Source organism: Symsagittifera roscoffensis, chromosome 4, assembly GCF_963678635.1.
Source record: "Symsagittifera roscoffensis chromosome 4, txSymRosc1.1, whole genome shotgun sequence".
NCBI lineage: Eukaryota > Metazoa > Xenacoelomorpha > Acoela > Convolutidae > Symsagittifera > Symsagittifera roscoffensis.
In genome coordinates, this window is record NC_087065.1 from 69,465,022 (window position 1) to 69,486,067 (window position 21,046).

Here is a 21,046-nt window from a genome sequence, read left to right on the forward strand (position 1 = left end):
TCACAGATGTCAGTTCCGATATCATTTTCTGACAAAATCACCGAACATCACCCGAATATACATGGAAGTGTTAATTTTAACTTTCTCACCTCCTCCAAAAATAGCACTGGAACTCACTGGTTTTCTGATTACTTGTTTGAACAGAGGTTTCGGCAGCAATTTCAAATAATCGGTCAGCCATTTTTCACCAGCTGCAGTCGTAGTACAACCTGAATCCAAGATAGCTTTTCCATGGCATTCATCAGTGAGTTGACCAGATAACATAACAAAAGACAGAAAGGCCTTCTCCTCAATGTCACACGGAACATCGTCTTGTGAGACCAAAGCTGATGATTCTCTTTCTGGGCAATCTTCACCTAATGAAAGCGACTTTCACAGTGTCCACATGTACTAATACGACCATCTTTGTTAAGAGGATTTGTTCCTGATGGTTTCTGTCCCCGCTGTTATGAGAACCACGAACGTACGGTCGGCTACCTCCGAAGATTCCTTCTCGTCCAGCACATTTTCTGTCGGTGTCGAAATTCCCCGAATTAGTGTACAAAGCGGTATCAACTTCACGATCGCATACGAAAACAGGTTCATCTTTGACCACAATTGGTGTACAGAAAGCCACTTGACAGACCTGTCTCTAAAATTCCTCAGAGGGCGCTCCACAAACAGGCACAAAAAACAAACATAACAAATCTATTTAATAAGTTTATCACAACAATTAGGCTAATTTTTTTGACGTCGTTCTTGTTTTTTTTGGAGCAACCGAAAAGAAGTGGATGCTAACAGACCACAAGCATGAGCTCTTTGATAAATAAAAAAATGGAGCAAATGACGTGTCACTTCCAAAACCCCATCCCCAAGTTTCAAGCCCGCCTCTGAATGACCTCGGGCAGAGAATAAAGCTAAAAGGTAAAAAGCTCGATGAAGGAAATGTAACGGGAGGAATAAGGCTTGCTGCTTCGGATGACAAAATTGCTCCTTTTTCAACTGATAACTATCAAAAATTAATGTCTAAGCACCCTCAGCGAGCCAAAATTGCAGCTCCAAGTCCAGAAAATGTAGATAATTTTTTCGTAACCGATTTCGACCTATACAAAGCAATTTTTAAGATCTTGTTCGTAAGTCGAATGGCAGTGCAGGACTTAATTTTCTGAAATCGCTTACTAAGCTGATAAACCTCATTGGACATGGCAAAATACCCGAGCCCTTAAGATCTTTCTTTTTTGGCGCAAAGCTTATCGCCCTCATAAAGATAGACGGAGGGTTGAGACCGATTACCATAGGCAGCACGCTGAGACGTATCGCGTCTAAATGCGCTGGAAGCAAGGCCCTCTCCGAGCGACAAAACTTTTTCGGAAACGTACAGGTAGGATGCGGTACCAAACGAGGAGCAGAAATCGCTGCACAGTCTTTTCGAAACCTAATTGAACGCGACGACAATCTAAAATGCACTGTTCTTTTAAAACTAGATTTTAACAATGCCTTCAACTCTCTAAATAGAGAAACAATGCTGAATCATGTTTATTCAAATCGCCCCGAATTGTTTAATTACACCCATTGCGCGTATAGTAAACCTAGTTACCTTTTTTACGGAAGCTCTGTCATAGTGTCAGAAGACGGAACTCAGCAAGGTGATCCTGAAGCCCCACCCCTTTTTGCGGAAACAATTCAGACACTAGTCAAACAGTTAGTCGAAAATTAACATCTGGTATTTAGATGATGAAAATTTAGCCGACGACTAGATTTGGCTCCCAATGGATGAACGTCATCCTGTGCAAAAATTTAAGGGGCAAACTGTCGAACCAACAACTCAGAATTGCGATAGGACTTCGATTAGGCTCAAAAATATGCGAACGGCATTAATTCGTGTGCAGAAAAGACGTTACCGAGGATGGTTGGCATGGTCTTTCTTGCCTCAAATGTACAGGTAGATTCTATAGGCTTTCAAACCTGAATGCCCTTAAGAAAGCAGAGTTTATCTTTTACTCACATTCTGTCTGTTTTAGAACCACGACACATCTACAGGACCAATCAGAAGCGGCCAGACGGTTTGACGCACATGACCGATCAGAAGCGACCAGACGGTTTGACGCTCGTTCCATGGGCTGTTGGTAAGCAGCTCTTGTGGGATGTAACGGTACAAGACCCCTTAGCTCCTTGTAGGATTAATGCCGGGTCTGTTTGTAACCCTGTTACGGCTGCCGCTGAAGCGGAAGAGCGAAAAATTGACAAGTATAAAGATCTTGTAGATGATGGATATCTTTTTCAACCGCTAGCTTTTGAGAATCAAGGCGCGGCCAGCCCCAGCACAGAAATTTTTTTGAGCAAGCTTTGTAAGAACCTAAGCATATGCATTGAGGAACCCAGAGCAGGCAGCTTTTTAAAACAGAGAATCTCTCCGGCAACACAAATTGCGAACGCCGCTTGCCTACTCTGAACAATAAATGACAAAATAACTTTCGACGAAATTTTCTATTTGTAACAGTTGTACATTATATTTTCTCGTGTCGAGTTGCGTGTTCTTTTTGAAGAAACGTACCCGTATCGATTTTAATTGAAAAGGACTCCAACACTTGTCATCTTCTTTCATCATTATCACTTCCATATCTAGAAAATTCCAAGGATTTTGACTGGAATACGTGATGAAGGGACTCCTGACTGTAAGCTCGGTTACTATGATACTTTTGACCTTCTGATTACTTTGACAGTTGGTGTACTCCCGGAGGCCTGGTTGCAAGCAATCACAGTTGAAAAAATTCTCTTGATACTACTTTTCATATCCGCTAAAGTGAGTTTCGGATTTCGCAACGAGCACTAATTTTCTGTCTCGCTCATCTTGCCCAGTGCAGAATAATAGCTTGCAAGCTAGTACGCCTTCTAGTAAAGCAAGTTTGTACTTTTCAACCTTGCATTCGCTTGCTCAAATCAGCAATGAAATCAACCATGCTCGCATTTGTGCGACGGAGTTTTTCTTATTTTTCATAGTCTGCGAAGAGCTCATCAACCTCTTCTTTGCCGAACGCTCCTTTCAAAGCGTCCAAAAATTTGTTCAGGCCTTCGTTGCGGTTCAATTCTGATAACGGAATAGACATCACTGTTTCTTTCTTTGCACCCGCCAATGAAAGCGCTATCACAGGCGCTCTTTTTTTCCTGGTATATCAGTAACCGTAACATCAAGCCGACGGGACTTCAAGCCGAATCGTAAAATTAGGGACTTCAAGCTGAATATTTTCTTATAAAATTGTGAAATATGATAAATTTGAAAAATTTTATTGAAGATTTTCGGAATTTCATTATCTTTCTTCACTACTTATTGGCGTTTTCATAAAGTTTAGGCCTCCAACTGATGTTTAGGAAAGTTGAAAAGTAAAACACGGTTGAAGGCGTTTTTCATGTCTATAATGTATGCATTTCAAATCCGGCTGATTTTATTAACGGATGCCAATCCCAAGTGATTCATTGTCATGAATTACGCTTTTTATGGACTAAACTTGCCTAAATTTTTCAAAAGCAACGTTTTACAGATAAAAAAATTGTAATTTGAGGTGCTTGTAAAGTTGAAATTTCGGCCTGAAGTCCCTTCGACTTGAATTCCCGTCGGCCTGATGTCCTCCACCATTAGTAAACCCCACCGGTCAGCATTACAGCACTGAAAAATGTTTGTAAGTAAAATGATGTAAAAACAGTCTCTGTTAATTAGTTTGCTCGCTTAATTGCTTTTTAGGCGTTTTTTTGTGTGGATACTTTGTTGATTTGAGTTTACTTTAAGTATTTTCTTCAAGTGAGTTTGCATTTTAAAGATAGATTTATGAATTGTGATGGCATTAAATACAATCAGGTATTTCCAGCCTCTTCTAAGCGTAGAGATTTTTTTCAATCAACTCAAAGCCGAGTACGACACTTCAAAGGGTTTTTATACTCTGAATGTCGGATGCAGACAGTAGCGATTCGGATGCAGACAGTTTCGACGAAATGTCGCCCTCAGCGAAACGTACAAGTAGTCACAAAATTGAATTCCGAAATAGAAGATTCTTTCTTTGCACCCGCCAATGAAAGCGCTATCACAGGCGCTCTTTTTTTCCTGGTATATCAGTAACTGTAACATCAAGCCGACGGGACTTCAAGCCGAATCGTAAAATTAGGGACTTCAAGCTGAATATTTTCTTATAAAATTGTGAAATATGATAAATTTGAAAAATTTTATTGAAGATTTTTGGAATTTCATTATCTTTCTTTACTAGTTATTGGCGTTTTCATAAATTTTAGGCCTCCAAATTTCAGTAGTTTCAGTCCTTAGTAGTTTTAATTGAAAAATATGCACGGCTTAGTCCGAAAAAAAACCGTTCTCGGGGACCCTGAACTTCAAAAAGTCCGGTGTACAGAAATTTGAATTTTTTAAAGAACTTTATATAGTCTAACACAATTTTCCAAGTTTTTTTTTAATTTGTCCGAGCCAAACAGCAGGAGAAAGTACTCTGGTCATTGTTTTGCGAGCCACGAGTAACTAAACTCACAAGACACAAAGCAAAACAAATCACACTCTTCTCACCCTTGTTTTTGATGCGCAGACACTTCCTCTGCTTTCAGCTTCTGCTACCGTCTTGCATTCGCCTTCCTCGTTGTCTGCGACGGTCTCTCTTGTTTGCCCCTGACATTGCCGATCAGTTCTGACAGTCTCTCTTTGTGTGCCTTTACCAATTGCAGAAATTTCAGCTCCAATTCAGCACTCTGGTGCAGCGTCAAATATTGCGTGAGCTGCTCCGGGTCGCTTTGTTTGCTCTTGGAGAGCAGACGTTTTGTTGCTGGAATAATGAGCACTCCCATGCCGAGTAGCTCACTAAACAAGTCGGGCATTCCTTCCCTTCTGCAAACGACAATCGCCATTATCTGCTGCCTCGTCGACTTGAAATAGTTTGTCACCTCCTCGACACAGGCTGCGCAATAGTTGTTGGTTTTATGGCTGCTAATGGCGTTAATCACCACGTCGTGCCACGCAACCAATTTTTTCTCCTTCAAGGGAGTGTTTTCCAGTAACTTTAGGAGGTTCTTTCCATAGTTCAGCGAATTTTTTTTCAGGGATAGGCCAGGAATTTCTGTAACAAGGCTCTCGTATCGCGTTTTCTCACGTCTGTTGAGGGTGTTGATGCTATGGATCAAGGAGCTAGAAACAATTTCGGTATCTCAAATACAAATTGGCCATATTCTACGTATCGATAAGAAAAGACAATAAAAATTCACTCTACATTGATGAAAATTATTAAAGTTTTTTAGATACTGGCCCTTTAATGGGAAAACAGTTGGAATTTTAAGCTATTCGCTTTTTGGTCTATCGCAAAAATACAAATAAAATTGAAGACATTTTTGATAAACAGTAAATATCAAACTTTTTTGCAACTCTGTGCATCGTCAGCAGTTTTACAATAAACTAAGCTAAATGACGATGAAACATCAATTTACAAATTTACAATTCACTAAAATTTTTGTTCTTAACCATCATATTAAAAAATCAGCCAATCACAGTTGACTTCAAAAATTACTATTTAGCCTAAATTATTTTCAACCTCTAAAACTAATTAAACAGTTTTTAATTATTTGTCTGGAAGTTTCTGAGTCATAATTTTGATTTAGACATGTAAATTTTAAATTAAAAACCAAAAATATTCAGTGTTAAATAATGAAACTTAATTTTACAAGTTAGTTTTATTTTCAAAATTTGTCTCAGCCAAACAGCAGGAAAAAGTACTGTGGAAATTGTCGTTAGGAGTTTTTGTGTGAGCATCCGCTCAACGCAGAGGCTTCTGTTAAGAGGCTTGCCAATCATGATGTTGAGAATAATAGCCATGAGCGCCATAAAATCTTATATGTAACATTCGCCCTGAAGTACATACCGAGGGAAAGTGAAGCAAGATCCTGAAACGATTGGCTAGTGTCTGAATTCAGCTTTAACTGCTTTTAAATCTCTATACCATAGCCAGTTTAGTCGACATCGGGTCGACAAAATTGTAAATTCTCAAGGCTATCAGTAGAACCGCGCAAATTAACTTAGTTGCATGTGGACAGTTAACTCATTGCTGGCTCTCAGTATCTCCAGATCATGAATTCACTCCTTAAAGCAGGGCTAGTACGCTATTACTAATAGGTTAATGTAGTACTCTTGTTTTTGTACAGCAGAGAAAATCACCGCATCCATCGGAGATGGAGCGACACGTTCTCGCAACTCCTAGCTTCTCAATATCTGAAAACGAAACTTTATGTTATTAATTTCAATTCAAGACTCCCATCAAGCTAAAAATGTTCAATTTACAGTTTCGGTGTACAAAATTGGATCCTTACGGTTTCATTCAGTATTCAGGCAGGGCTGCCAGTCTTTCCCTTTGATGAAGCTCGTTCTAACTGCACAATCGTTACGACTCTGAAAGCTTCGTTTCTTCGTCTTCTGATTAACTATCCCTTTGTCGTTCCTGTCGTTTCCCATCTTGACCAGGTTATTGACTGAAGTCTTGCCCTTGATCTCCTGCTGTTTCGTTTGCTTCATCAGGGTCCCTTTTAATCCTCATCAACTTATACCAACGGTAGTCTCGGCCCAATCAAATTGCCAACAATCTTACTCTCAGATTCTTTGAGGACAACTTTGACTCCTTCACAGCTGAAGTGCGCTAGAGCATCTTTAGTCAACAGCTTGCTTTCCAGATGGTATAAATTCCCTTCTCTCACTGAAAACTATCATAAATTCCTCTTTTAGATCATTTCTTTCAGTCCATTGTACCAGCAAGTTTCGCCATCCTTCATTCGTTGGTCTCCAAGGCTCTCAATCTCTGTACTCGTACTACAAAGTCTACAACAAAGTCTGCTCTGAGCAAAATTCGTCTGATTAGAGAGTACTCCGGTATTTTATCGGAATTGTGTTGAAATTGTTCCAGTCTTCCGTTTCTTCTCTATTACTAATAGGTTAAAGTATTACTTTTGTTTTTGTACAGTAAAGAAAGTCACCGCCTCCATCGGAGATGGAGCGACATTTTCTCTCAACTCCTAGCTTCTTAATATCTAGAGTGTATTCCTTATGGCCTCATTCGACCGTTGCTAACGTTTGGCAAGGATAGAAGAATTTTCGAGAAAAAAAATAAACCGTGAAGAATCTTACTTCAAAACCGGTGTTTTCGCTGAAAAATAATCTGAATTTTTTCTATGTTCAAGTTCTTCAAAAAACGATTGTCTCACGCGTTAGCCTAGCTAATAGCTAATACCTGACCTGATCTAACGGTACCAAAATAAACTGGACTGGTTGAGGTCACTTAGATGCCCGGATGTTGGGATGGAGTTTTGGAAGTGACACTTCTTTTGCTCAATTTTTTTTCATTTATCAAAGAGCTCATGCCTGTGGTCTATTTACGTTCACTTTTTTTTGTTTGCTCTAAAAAAAACAAGAAACACGTTTAACAAATTTAGTCATTTTGTAAAATTATTCCGGAAGTACATACCGACTGAAAATGAAGCTAAGTTATGAACTGGCTGTCTAGCGTCTAAACACAGCTTCACATGCTTTTAACTGTCTCTAAAAAACCAGTTCAATGTTTGGTTCATTAACATTGGGTCGACAGAGACAAAGTCATTACTATTTAGGGCTATCGGCCAAACAGCGTAGGTTAACTTAATTGTATGCAAAAATAGTGAGCTCATGATGGGTGTCTCCAGACCACAAGGTCACTCCTAAAAACAGGGCTTAACTTTTATTTTATGATTGTTTTTGTTCAGTAGATAAAAATCACCATTTCTATCGGAGATGGATTAACTCCTTGTTATTTTAATTCAATATAATTCAATTCAATGTTATTTTAATTCAATTCAAGACATTCCGGGAAACTGAAAATTGTCAAGTTATAGTTCACAGTTCTTCTCCGAGTCCCTTCCGGATTCTTGAACACCGACGAAGAGTTGTCTTCTTGACGACCAGAAAGCGTAGCAAAATCGTAATAGCCCTCCTGATTCCCTGGAATTGCTTAGGAACGATTGTGGCTGTACAATCGTTACAGCTTGAAGCGCTCTCCTATAAAAAAAGATTAAAACAATTTCTGTCGTTCGCTCTTTTTCTTACACGTCTTGTGTGCCATTCCCCCAGATTGGCGCAGTCGAGCATGTCGACGCACTTGAAAAAGGACAATAAAGGCGTTATCATCAAAATAACAATAAAAAGGAGGGTAAAGCCAAAACGGTCATTTTGTCTGAAAAACACGCAGGAAAGAGACAACCCAATTAACAAGACGAAAATCAGTTGAAGAGAAACACGAGAAATACGAAGCCTCTTATCGTGGCATCAAGACACGATAAGACGCTTATCTGAGAAAGATCATACGGAAAAAAAATCCAATCGGACATACGGAACGGATCCGTACCCTCCCGTGCCACGAAATCGGAGAGGTAACAAGGTTATCTCCAAGAGAACGAAAAATTCCAGGCCCCGTGTCCAAACACGGTGAGAAACTATTTAACACATACTTTTAGCTACTATAATGCCCTGATTGGTTTAATTAACTCCAATATTGTTTAGTAATTCAGAGCATGAGTAGTTAGAAAAAGGAAAGTGTCAATCCATCTTCAATGAGTTTATTATATAACAGTCACTAAAAACGTAGTGAATTATGGTTTTCCAGATGTTTCTAATAGTAATCATGCTGTCCGGTTATTTTTGCCCGTAAACGAAAACTGATCAAAAGTCGTTTGGTTGATTGCCTAAAAATAGCAACTTTTTAACTAGACCTAAACAGACCAGAAAACTAACTGGCTAGGTCTAGACGGTTAAAAACGAAGAGAATTAAGGTAACTGACGCCTGCCAGTCGTGAATAGGGAATGGGTATTTTTTCTACGCTCCGTCACTGTGTAATGTCTGGTCGAGTATTACATTGTTGAGGTAGCGAGAGTCGTTATTCTGATTTTCGCGCTTTTCAGTTGCTGAGAAAAGTAAAGTTGCTACGGGTCATGCATGCTTATATCGGAACCTTCAAAATTATTTTGTCATTCCAAATTGACTCCTCCGAATACATTCAGTTGAACTATTAACACTGCTAATCGTTCAAAACAGCCAATATAAACTCGTTAAAGACATGCTTTTTGGGTCATTCTCGTCGAATTCTTGTCACATACCTCGGTTTCTTCATAGTTCTGAAAAATTTTGCCATTTAAGGGAATCCTATGAAGTACAATTGTGATTGTTAGGCCATAAAAATTCTCTTTTCTGGATTAAAACTGGTTTCTCCTGGTTAATGTTAGAAATAATTTGATGTGAAGCCTACATCATAGGGTTTTGGTTGATAATGATTATCTCTTACTGGCCATATGTTGCGTCTTTTGACGAGCGAAAATTGCGTTTATGTGCGTGTGTGTTTTGAGGGTGAAAGGGATTTAATGGCCTTCAACTTTTTAAATTTTTGTTTGATTTATTGTCGGCTCCTTTGTTTTTATTTTCTTTTTTTTTTGGTTTAAAAGGTGTTAAACTATTTATTTTGTATCGTCTCAGTGGTCTGATTTTGTTTCATATGGCGAGCAACTAAAGTTATATGTCTTTGAGGGTGAGGGGAACTTATAATCCTATAGAAGTCTTTAGACTTGTTGATTTTTTTTCGCCCTAAAGAGTTTGCGCTGGTTTTTTCCGCTTGCTAATTTTTCCTACGATGTCATTTCAAATTTTATTTGTCATGGCGTTTTTAAGCAAAACTAGTCATAAAAACTATGATATATTGTGGTGTATAGCTATTGCACAGCTGATTATCAGAAGCTCTCTGATACGTTGATAATTAATAAAATTGAGCCTTATTGCTGGTCCAATCGTGATAAAATAATTGAATTGTGGTATAAATGGCTTCAAAATGCTTTAAAAGAAACGATAGCTAAACGAACTGCTCATAGATCGTTATTATCTTCCTGGATAAATCAAAAAACGTCACACTACATTGAATTTTGCAAACTGCAAAAAGAAAATATCCAGAAGCTCATACAAAAGTACAAACTTTACAAGAATTGGTCAATACATCTAGTAATATGGACAAAATTCAGTACGAAGATAAGTTAGCTCAAGGAAGATGAACCTCCACATTTTTTTCAAGTATTTTAAAGCTTTTAGGAAATCAAATTTACCACGCAAAATGTTTTACAACGATTTCACTGCTGATTCTGACAAAACTAAAGCAAATTTATTTGCAAAGTTGTTTTCTTCGGTTTATAGTAAGTCCAGTTGATTCAAGTGTAATGTCTGGGCGAGCGTTACATTGTTGAGGTAGCGAGAGTCGTCATTCTGATTTTCGCGCTTTTCAGTTGCTGAGAAAAGTAAAGTTCTACGGGTCATGCATGCCTATATCGGAAACTTCAAAATTATTTTGACATTCCAAATTTACTCCCACGAATACATTCATTTGAACTATTAACACTGCTAATCGTTCAAAACAGCCAATATAAACTCGTTAATGACATACTTTTTTGGGTCATTGTGGTCGAATTCTTGTCACATACCTCGATTCCTTCATAGTTCTGAAAGAGTTTTGCCATTTTAAGGAAATCCCATGAAGTACAACTGTGATTGTTAGGCCATAAAAATCCTCTTTTCTGGATTAAAACTGGTTTCTCCTGGTTAATTTTAGAAATAATTTGATGTGAAGCTTACATGATAGGGTTTTGGATGATAATGAGCATCTCTTACTGGCCATTTCTTGCGACTTTTGACGAGCAAAAATTGTTTTTATGTGCGTGTGTGTTTTGAGGGTGAAAGGGACTTAATGGCTTTTAAATTTTTGTTTGATTTATTGTCGGCTCGTGTGTTTATATTTTCTTTTTTTTTGGTTTAAAAGAAGTTAACCTATTTATTTTGTATCGTCTCAGTAGTCTCATTTTGTTTCATATGGCGAGCAACTAAAGTTATATGTGTTTGAGGGTGAGGGGAACTTATTATCCTATATAAGTCTTTAGACTTGTTGATTTTTTTCGCCTTAAAGAGTTTGCGCTGGTTTTTTCCGCTTGGTATTTTTTCCTACAATGTTATTTCAAATTTTTTTTGTCATGGCGTTTTTAAGCAAAACTAGTCATAAAAACTTTGATACATTGTGATGTATAGCTATTGCAAAGGTGATTATCAGAAGCTCTCTGATACGTTGATCATTAAAAAAATTGAGCCTTATTGCTGGTCCAATCCTGAAAAATTAATTGAATTGTGGTATAAATGGCTTCAAAATGCTTTAAAAGATTGCTATTACCTTCCTGGATAAATCAAAAAACGTCACACTACATTGAATTTTGCAAACTGCAAAAAGAAAATATCCAGAAGCTCAAACAAAAGTAAAAACTTTACAAGAATTGGTCAATACATCTTTTAATATGGACGAAATTCAGTGCGAAGATAAATTAGCTCAAGGAAAATGAACCTCCACAATTTTTTCAAGTACGTTAAAGCTTTTAGGAAATCAAAATTACCACGCAAAGTGTTTTAAAACGAGTTCACTGCTGATTCTGACAAAACTAAAGCAAATTTATTTGCAAAGTTCTTTTCTTCGGTTTATAGTAAGTCCAGTTGATTCAAGTGTAATGTCTGAGCGAGCGTTACATTGTTGAGGTAGCGAGAGTCGTCATTCTGATTTTCGCGCTTTTCAGTTGCTGAGAAAAGTAAAGTTGCTACGGGTCATGCATGCCTATATCGCAAACTTCAAAATTATTTTGTCATTCCAAATTGACTCCTCCGAATACATTCAGTTGAACTATAAACACTGCTAATCGTTCAAAACAGCCAATATAAACTCTTTAATGACATGCTTTTTTGGGTCATTCTGGTTGAATTCTTGTCACATACCTCGGTTCCTTCAAAGTTCTGAAAAATCTTTGCCATTTTAAGGGAATCCTATGAAATACAATTGTGATTTTTAGGCCATAAAAATCCTCTTTTCTGAATTAAATTTGGTTTCTCCTGGTTAATGTTAGAAATAATTTGATGTGAAGCCTACATCATAGGGTTTTGGATGATAATGAGTATCTCTTACTGGCCATATGTTGCGTCTTTTGACGAGCGAAAATTGTGTTTATGTGCGTGTGTGTTTTGAGGGTGAAAGGGACTTAATGGCCTTTAAATTTTTGTTTGATTTATTGTCGGCTTCTTTTTTTTTATTTTCTTTTTTTTGGTTTAAAAGGTGTTAAACTATTTATTTTGTATCGTCTCAGTAGTCTCATTTTAATTCATATGGCGAGCAACTAAAGTTATATGTGTTTGAGGGTGGGGGGGAACTTATTATCCTATATAAGTCTTTAGACTTGTTGATTTTTTTTTCGCTTTAAAGAATTTGCGCTGGTTTTTTCCGCTTGGTAATTTTTCCTACGATGTCTTTTCAAATTTTATTTGTCATGGCGTTTTTAAGCAAAACTAGTCATAAAAACTTTGATATATTGTGGTGTATAGCTCTTGCAAAGGTGATTATCAGAAGCTCTCTGATACGTTGATCATTAAATAAAATTGAGCCTTATTGTTGGTCCAATCCTGATAAAATAATTGAATTGTGGTATAAAGGGCTTCAAAATGCTTTAAAAGAAACGATAGCTAAACGAACTGCTCATAGATCATTATTACCTTCCTGGGTAAATCAAAGAACGTCACAATACATTGAATTTTGCAAACTGCAAAAAGAAAATATCCAAACCTCATACAAAAGTGCAATTTTTACAAGAATTGGTCAATACATCTAGTAATATGGACAAAATTCAGTACGAAGATAAATTAGCTCAAGGAAGATGAACCTCCACAAATTTTTCAAGTACTTTAAAGCTTTTAGTAAATCAAATTTAACACGCATAATGTAACGAATTCACTGCTGATTCTGACAAAAATAAAGCAAATTTATTTGCAAAGTTCTTTTCTTCGGATTATAGTAAGTCCAGTTGATTCAAGTGAAATGTCGGGGCGAGTGTTACATTGTTGAGGTAGCGAGAGTCGTTATTCTGATTTTCGCGCTTTTCATTTGCTGAGAAAAGTAAAGTTGCTATGGGTCATGCATGCCTTATCGGAAACTTCAAAATTATTTTGTCATTCCAAATTGACTCCTCCGAATACATTCAGTTGAACTATAAACACTGCTAATCGTTCAAAACAGCCAATAAAAACTCTTTAATGACATGCTTTTTTGGGTCATTCTGGTCGAATTCTTGTCACATACCTCGGTTTCTTCATAGTTCTGAAAAATTTTTGCCATTTAAGGGAATCCTATGAAGTACAATTGTGATTGTTAAACCATAAAAATTCTCTTTTCTGGATTAAAACTGGTTTCTCCTGGTTAATGTTAGAAATAATTTGATGAGAAGCCTACATCATAGGGTTTTGGTTGATAATGATTATCTCTTACTGGCCATATGTTGCGTCTTTTGACGAGCGAAAATTGCGTTTATGTGCGTGTGTGTTTTGAGGGTGAAAGGGATTTAATGGCCTTTAAATTTTTAAATTTTTGTTTGATTTCTTGTCGGCTCGTTTGTTTTTATTTTCTTTTTTTTTTGGTTTCTTGAACGGATTTTTTTCATTCGGTTATACAACCACTTTTCACAATTTTTACACAGCACCACACTTTGGATTTAGAAGGAATCGATCGACGATTACTCAATTATTAACATTCCTTCAAAAAGTGTATAATGGTATTGAAAATCAAAAAGAAATAGATGTAAAATTCACTGAATAAAGCAAAGCTTTCGACCGCGTCGATCATGGTGTGCTCCCTAAAAAACTAGTTGAAACCGGCATTAGAAGTGAATTACTAAACTTACTGAAATTTTATGTAACAGATTGTAGCCAATTTGTTAATAAAGAGTTTTCTTGGGAAATTAAAATCACAAGTGGAGTACTTCAGGGGAGTATTATTGCGCCTTTACTTTTCCTAGTTTTTATGGACGATTTGCCTGCAAAATGCGAATATTTTTTCCCTCTTATGATTGCTGATTATGCAAAAATTATAAGCATTGGAACTTAACGCAAATTTTATTTGTCATGGCGTTTTTAAGCAAAAGGGATTTAATGGCCTTTAAATTTTTAAATTTTTGTTTGATTTATTGTCGGCTCGTTTGTTTTTTGTTTTTTTTTGGTTTAAAAGGTGTTAAACTATTTATTTTGTATTGGCTCAGGCGTCTTATTTTGTTTCATAGGGCGAGCACTTAAAATTATATGTATTTGAGGGTAAGGAAACTTGTTATCCTATTTAAGTCTTTAGATTTGTTGATTTTTTTTGCCTTAAAGACTTTGCGCTGGTTTTTTCCGCTTGGTAATTTTTCCTACGATGTAAATTTCAAAATTTATTTGTCATGGCGTTTTTAAGCAAAACTAGTCATAAAAACTTTGATACATCGTGGTGTATAGCTATTGCAAAGGTGATTATCAGAAGCCTCTGATACGTTGATCAATAATAAGTTTGAGCCTTATTACTGGTCCAATCCTGATAAAATAATTGAATTGTGGAATAAATGGCTTCAAAATGCTTTAAAAGAAACAAACTGCTCATAGATCGTTATTACCTTCCTGGATAAATCAAAAAACGTCACACTACATTGAATTTCGCAAACTGCAAAAAGAAAATATCCAGAAGCTCATACAAAAGTACAAACTTTACAAGAATTGGTCAATACATCTAGTATTATGGACAAAATTCAGTACAAAGTTAAATTAGCCCAAGGAAGATGAACCTCCAGAGTTGTTTCAAGTACTTTAAAGCTTTCAGGAAATCAAATTTACCACCCAAAGTGTTTTACAACGAATCCACTGCTGATTCTGACAAAAATAAACAAATTTATTTGCAAAGTTCTTTTCTTCGGTTTAGAGTAAGTCGAGTTGATTCAAGTTTCTTCGCAACTTGTCTGCTGGCATGCCACTTCTAGAAGAAATAAGCATCGAAACAAAAGAAGTAAGGGAAATTTGTAAAAACTTAAATATGAACTAAAGTAAAGGAACAGATGAATTACCACCTTTTTTGTTTCACATTTCCTCTATCTCTCTATCCCCTTCTTTACACTATCGAAAATTTTTGCAAACCGGTGAATATCCAAAAGTTTTGAAAATTGCAACAGTGTCTGCTCTCCATAAAGATAACGACAATTGCGATGTATCCAATTACCGCCCAGTGTCTCTTCTATCGATCCCTTCCAAAATTCTTGAACGGATTTTGTTCATTCGGTTATACAACCACTTTTCACAATTTTTACTCAGCACCACACTTTGGATTTAGAAGGAATCGATCGACAATTACTCAATTATTAACATTCCTTCAAAAAGTGTATAATGGTATTGAAAATCAAAAAGAAATAGATGTAAAATTCACTGAATAAAGCAAAGCTTTCGACCGCGTCGATCATGGTGTGCTCCCTAAAAAATTAGTTGAAACCGGCATTAGAAGTGAATTACTAAACTTACTGAAATTTTATGTAACAGATTGTAGCCAATTTGTTAATAAAGAGTTTTCTTGGGAAATTAAAATCACAAGTGGAGTACTTCAGGGGAGTATTATTGCGCCATTACTTTTCCTAGTTTTTATGGACGATCTGCCTGCAAAATGCGAATATTTTTTCCCTCTTATGATTGCTGATTATGCAAAAATTATAAGCATTGGAACAGAACGCATTTTAGTACAAAAAGGATTAAACGCATTTCAAAAATGTACATAAACAAATCACATGCCTCATGGATAAATGTGCTCGTGTTTTTATCAACAGTAAAAAAAGACTTTTAATTTTGGAAATCACATGATCGAAAAAAAGTTAACACAATCAGATTTAGGTTTGATGCTCTCGAGTGACCTTAAATGGGACCAACACATCTGAAAAGCCTGAAAGAAGGCAATAAGAGTTTTTTCTGATCAAATATAACGTTTCGAATATATATTGGACAACGAAGCTCAATCTGTATATGTGCCAGTCGGTCATATTTGGAAGTTTGACCTTGAGAAAGACAAGAACGCTTAATTTTGGAGTGAAATTTGATTTTTCAAAAATTCGAATGGAGCCTGTCATGCACGATTTTCTCGCGATAACTGAAAACCGAAAAAGAGAAATCAGAACGATCGAGTTACAATCGCGGGAAAAGTTGCCAGATAAAGCAGTAGAAAATTGCCATTCGCAATTTCCGTCACAATAAAACTAGAGTAGAGCTGTCCTATCTGAAACAGAAGGAAGCGTATTCCCGAGAACTGGACCATTATTGCTCGACTGGATTATTATTCAAACTGGACTAGAGTGAACCTTCGATGGAAAGGTGGACAGCTTGAGTGTCCAATGGTTCACGAGAAACCATACTCTAGAGTTCAAACTTGGTCCTGTTATTGAAACTGATAAACATTAAACTCATTTAGTTACATTATTTAATTCTCGAGTTGATTACCGACTTAATTACTCCCAGTTCTTGAGCGTGCTACGATGTGAGTACTCAATTTAAATTTTATGTTTTATGATTGTTATGTTGAGGTAAGGCGAGTTTTAGGTTGATCCATCTGAAATGGATCAAAGTTCCACTGTCTAATAAAAAGTAACTTAACGGATTGTTCCGACCCGGTTTTTAACGGCGTTCATGTATTTTGGGTATCTAGAGACCTAAGTATGGGGACGTTCTTATTTCTAGAGTGGGGGGATATTTTGGTAGTAGCCTTTAAGCTGTAACGGGTTGTATTCTCATGTCACAAGCAAACCGAATTGGCTCCGACTGATTTGAGGTAGAAAAACACAAGAGATAGTGTCCCTGACTCTTGAGCCAATGGTTATAGGGCCTATTTTTCTTAAGCCTCATGTGTGACTACAGTAGACGAATGTTACATAGTGTTTTTATGGCGCTCCTGGGTGTTTACGACATCAAGACTACGGAGTCGAACCCACTTGAGACAGCTTCGGGCTGCATGCCCATTCTAGAGTACCGGTGGTACGGTTCGGCAGGAATGTGCAAACTTTCCGGTTGTACCGTGATAGCTTTTTAAAGAAAACTCGAGAAAACTTCCTGGTACGCTCTCCGAACGAGGCTTAGCTAACCGAGTAAATTGGGGCAACTAGGGGGACAAAAACACGAGCAAAAAGACAAAAAGTGAAACAAAAACCAGAAAAGAATAGAAAAAGGAACAAAAACCATAAAACGAAAAAAGACAGTGACTTTGACACCAGATTAGTTGGATCAAACCTTTATATTAATTAAATAGTATACCCATACTGTTTTACAAGTTCGATCGTTTCGATCAACCTAGCAATTTAACTCAGTAACCTCAATAAAGTGCCCGAGTGTGGGGCGTTGTCAAGGGTTTTTAGATAGCTTGGAACTTAGCTGGACAACAAGGAGACTTGACTGGAAGAGGTGACCAGCCGAGTGGGAAAGTGGTTCAGGAGCACTTGAGCTGAACCAATAGGAGACTTGACTGGAAGAGGTGACCAGCCGAGTGGGAAAGTGGTTCAGGAGCACTTGAGCTGAACCAATAGGAGACTGGACTGGAAGAGGTGACCAGTCGAGTGGGAAAGTAGCCAAGAAGGATTTGGCAGTTCTCGAGTTCTCAAGTTGGGCAGAACGGGTATCGTTAAAATTCACATTACATTATAGGAAATAAGTGTAAAATTGGATAAGCGATATCCCCCGGTTTTGAGGAAAGTTTTTACTTGAGCAGGCCTGGAGACAGGTCTACGGTTTTCTCATGAGAGGTTTAGCACCCGGCGCTTAAGGTAATTTTAGGCTTAAGAAGGGGGGCTAAAAAGGGGGGAGGTTAGAAGGGGGGCTGGTTAAGTTAGTGGTTGGCGGTTATAATTTGTAAAAAGGGGGGACACATTAGAGTAACTAATTGCTCGGCATCGTCGACTTAGTTACATTAGATATTTACACGCGTTGGTCATAGGAAGCGGATATCCAAAATTAGAATTAAGTTAAGGTAGGTACCCTGGTCAGATCGGTAGGGGAGAACGGATATAAACAGTTTTTGTGATACCCCATAAGATCGCTAGCAGGGGGAAGGAGAACGCGTGGCAATTAGGTACCAGACATTTTTTCGATAGAAGGTAGACATTTGTCAACTTTGAGTTTTAGGTGGGTTCATCTCTTTGTTTTTATTGTTTAGATTTTTGTTGCATTTTGGTAAGGATTTGTGTTTGGTTTTTATAAGAACAGGTGATCACAAGATACCTGCGCACAGGTTTTGGTTTCGAGTTGCTTGGAACATTGAAAAAGAGGTAACTAAAAAAGGGGGGTCAGCATTTGGCCACTAAGAGAGGGTTTTTGGGAAAATTTTTACTAGAGCTTGAGTGATGGTGCAAGGTACAGTGAATCAAGAAGTCCCTAAAACGAAGAAGAAAGAGGTCCCACCGCTCAAACACTTGTTAATAGTCTTGGGACAGTGCCAAAGAAGTCTTGGGACAGTGCCAAAGAAGTCTTGGGACAGTGCAGTCTGGGGACAGTCTTGGGACAGTGCAGTCCTGGGATAGTCTTGGACCAGAGCAGTCTTGGTACAGTCTTGGGACAGTACAGCCTTGAGACAATACAGTCTTGGGACGCTACGGTCTTGGGACAGTGGTCTTGGGATACTAGTCTTGGGACAGTGGTCTTGGGACAGCGGTCTTGGGACAGTGGTCTTGGGACAGTGGTCTTGGGACAGTGGTCTTGGGATAGTGGTCTTGGGACAGTGGTCTTGGGACGCTAGTCTTGGGACAGTGGTCTTGGGACAGTGGTCTTGGGACAGTGGTCTTAGGACACTAGCCTTGGGACAGGTCTTGGGACAGTGGTCTTGGGACAGTGGTCTTGGGACAGTGGTCTTGGGACAGTGGTCTTGGGATAGTGGTCTTGGGACAGTGGTCTTGGGACACTAGCCTTGGGACACTAGTCTTGGGAAAGTAGCCTTGGGACACTAGTCTTGGGACAGTAGTCTTGGGACACTAGTCTTGGGACAGTAGCCCTGGGACAGTAGCCCTGGGACAGTAGTCTTGGGACAGTAGTCTTGGGACACTAGGCTTGGGAAAAGGGTCTTGGGACACTGACAAAAACTACTGGGAGGTACCGAACAATCTTGGGACAGTAGAAAGAAAGCCTGGGACGGCACAAAGAAGAGTAGGGACAGTAACTGGAAGTCTTGGGACGGTATAAAAATTGGAGTAAAATCACAATAAGTGTTTTAAGACAGAATTAAAACAGAACAAGACTAGTCGGAACTCGGTACGGTTGTAACCACAAATAAAGAAAGTTTCTCGAAGAGTTTTGAAAGAGAACTGGGAACATCGTTTTTATCACGTTGTATATTTCCTTTTAAGAATTTTTCCACGAAAGATTTTATTCTTATAATAGAATTGTGTATATAATAATATTGTAAATAAGAGCAATTGTAAATAGAAATAATGAGACGGAGTAGGGTACCGATGCTCGAAAAAAGGTCAACTGGATCAAACACGAAATATAACTCGTCGCTGCGCGGAACGACATAAATGGGCCCAAAGAAGACAAAAGATAACTTTTCAGTTAGTATGGTCAGCACGAGGAGTAGTACCGAGAACAAGACGAGAGAAGGTGCCAAAGACAAACAGGTGGAGCCCACAATTGAAATCGATCTAGAGATACCAGACCAGAGCGTAGATGAAGTGGAGAAGAAGACAACGGAATCCACACCGATGCCCCATATGGAAGATCAAAATCCAAAAACCGTGGAGTTTTTGCCGATAGACGCGTTGGAAGACACAACAGGCAATACCCGAGAAACTGTGAAAGACGACTCTCAAGTAAAGAAGACATCTTTTACAGAAAAGTTGGCGATGATGGTCGGAATGAAATCGAGAGACAACACGGCCGAAGAATCAAAAACTGAAAGAGCACGAACATTTGGGACAGTGAGCACGAAGGCGACAGAAGCCGACCTAAAGGAAGAACAAGCCAGAACAGGAGCGACAGCCGAAAACAAGACAACTGCTGATCATGAAACAGCTACTCTTGAGCTTGGCGACCTGATGACAAAACTAAATCAGATCGACAAAAAACTTAAGTACAGTGAGGAAGATAGAGACTTGATAAGGAAAGAGTTGAAATACAACAAACACGAGTATCTGGATAGTTATTTTAACCTGGCTAAGGCGACAGACGAGAGACTCCAGCAGATGTCGGACAAGGTGGATGCCACCAATGAAGAACGAGATAAGAACATCAAAAAAGATATGCAACAGTTGAAAAACCGATATGATGATGTCAACAGCCAATTAGGTAGCCTGGAAAAGAGAATGGACACAATGAACAGGAATCAAGCCGAAAGTTCGTGTGCAAAACAGGCGAAATTGGACGCAATCTTGAGAAATTCTACCTCACAAGAAAGACCGGCAGCGGATCGTACACAAGGCACCAGAGTTGACTTTGTGGAACCACAAAGGAACAAACGGCAATCGACACCGTTGCCTTTAAACCGGGATGCGGTAAGCATAGCACCAACGGCTGCTAAAACAATCATGAAAAATGGAACATCAAACACAACGAGTGGTCCGGGGGACTCAACAGCTAGCAGCAACGCAGGTTCGGATACCATGACGTGGGCATCCACTTGGGAGATGATGAACAGGACTCTAGAGGCCTTAGCCACGAGGAACACTGACTAGAGCGATAGGAGAGACGGAAAATCAAGAAAAACTTTCAAGAAGCCAAAAGAATTCAAAGACGACTCCGATGGATGCATTGACACCTGGGTGGAAGTGATGAGATTACACCTAGAGCAAGATAACTTAAATGATGAAAGGCAAGCATGCACAGCCATACTCAGCAACCTGGAAGGCACGGCATTAAAATGCGTGGTTGCAAAGAAAGAAGAAGAACGCGATACCGCGGACAAAATCTTCGAAATATTGCTGAATCGATTCGGATCAGGCATGAAGGGTCACCAAGCGATGATGCGATTTGAAAAGAGAAGGCAGAGGGACGATGAGTCAATTGATCGGTTCCTAGATGACCTTGAGAGCTTGAGAAGAAGGAGTGATCCAGAGGAGTCGACAAACAGAATAAACTTTAGCATTGCCTCGAAGTTCATTGATGGGGTAAAAAGTGATGACTTAAGAACAATGTTAGCAACATAC

At 38.4% G+C, this 21,046-nt stretch overlaps 2 protein-coding genes across 2 annotated transcripts in view; one reads left to right on the forward strand and one right to left on the reverse strand.

Moving 5' to 3' along the window:
• LOC134845201 (microtubule-associated protein futsch-like) overlaps positions 1-4,564 on the reverse strand; it is a 135,035-nt gene extending 130,471 nt beyond the window's left edge. The window contains exon 1 of the mRNA XM_063862097.1: positions 4,544-4,564. The gene's annotated coding sequence lies outside the window, so the exon portion shown is untranslated. The remainder of the gene's footprint in view (positions 1-4,543) is intronic.
• The window catches only part of LOC134845118 (ectonucleoside triphosphate diphosphohydrolase 6-like), a 344,283-nt gene that overhangs the window by 217,029 nt on the left and 106,208 nt on the right, over positions 1-21,046 (forward strand). The window lies entirely within an intron of this gene.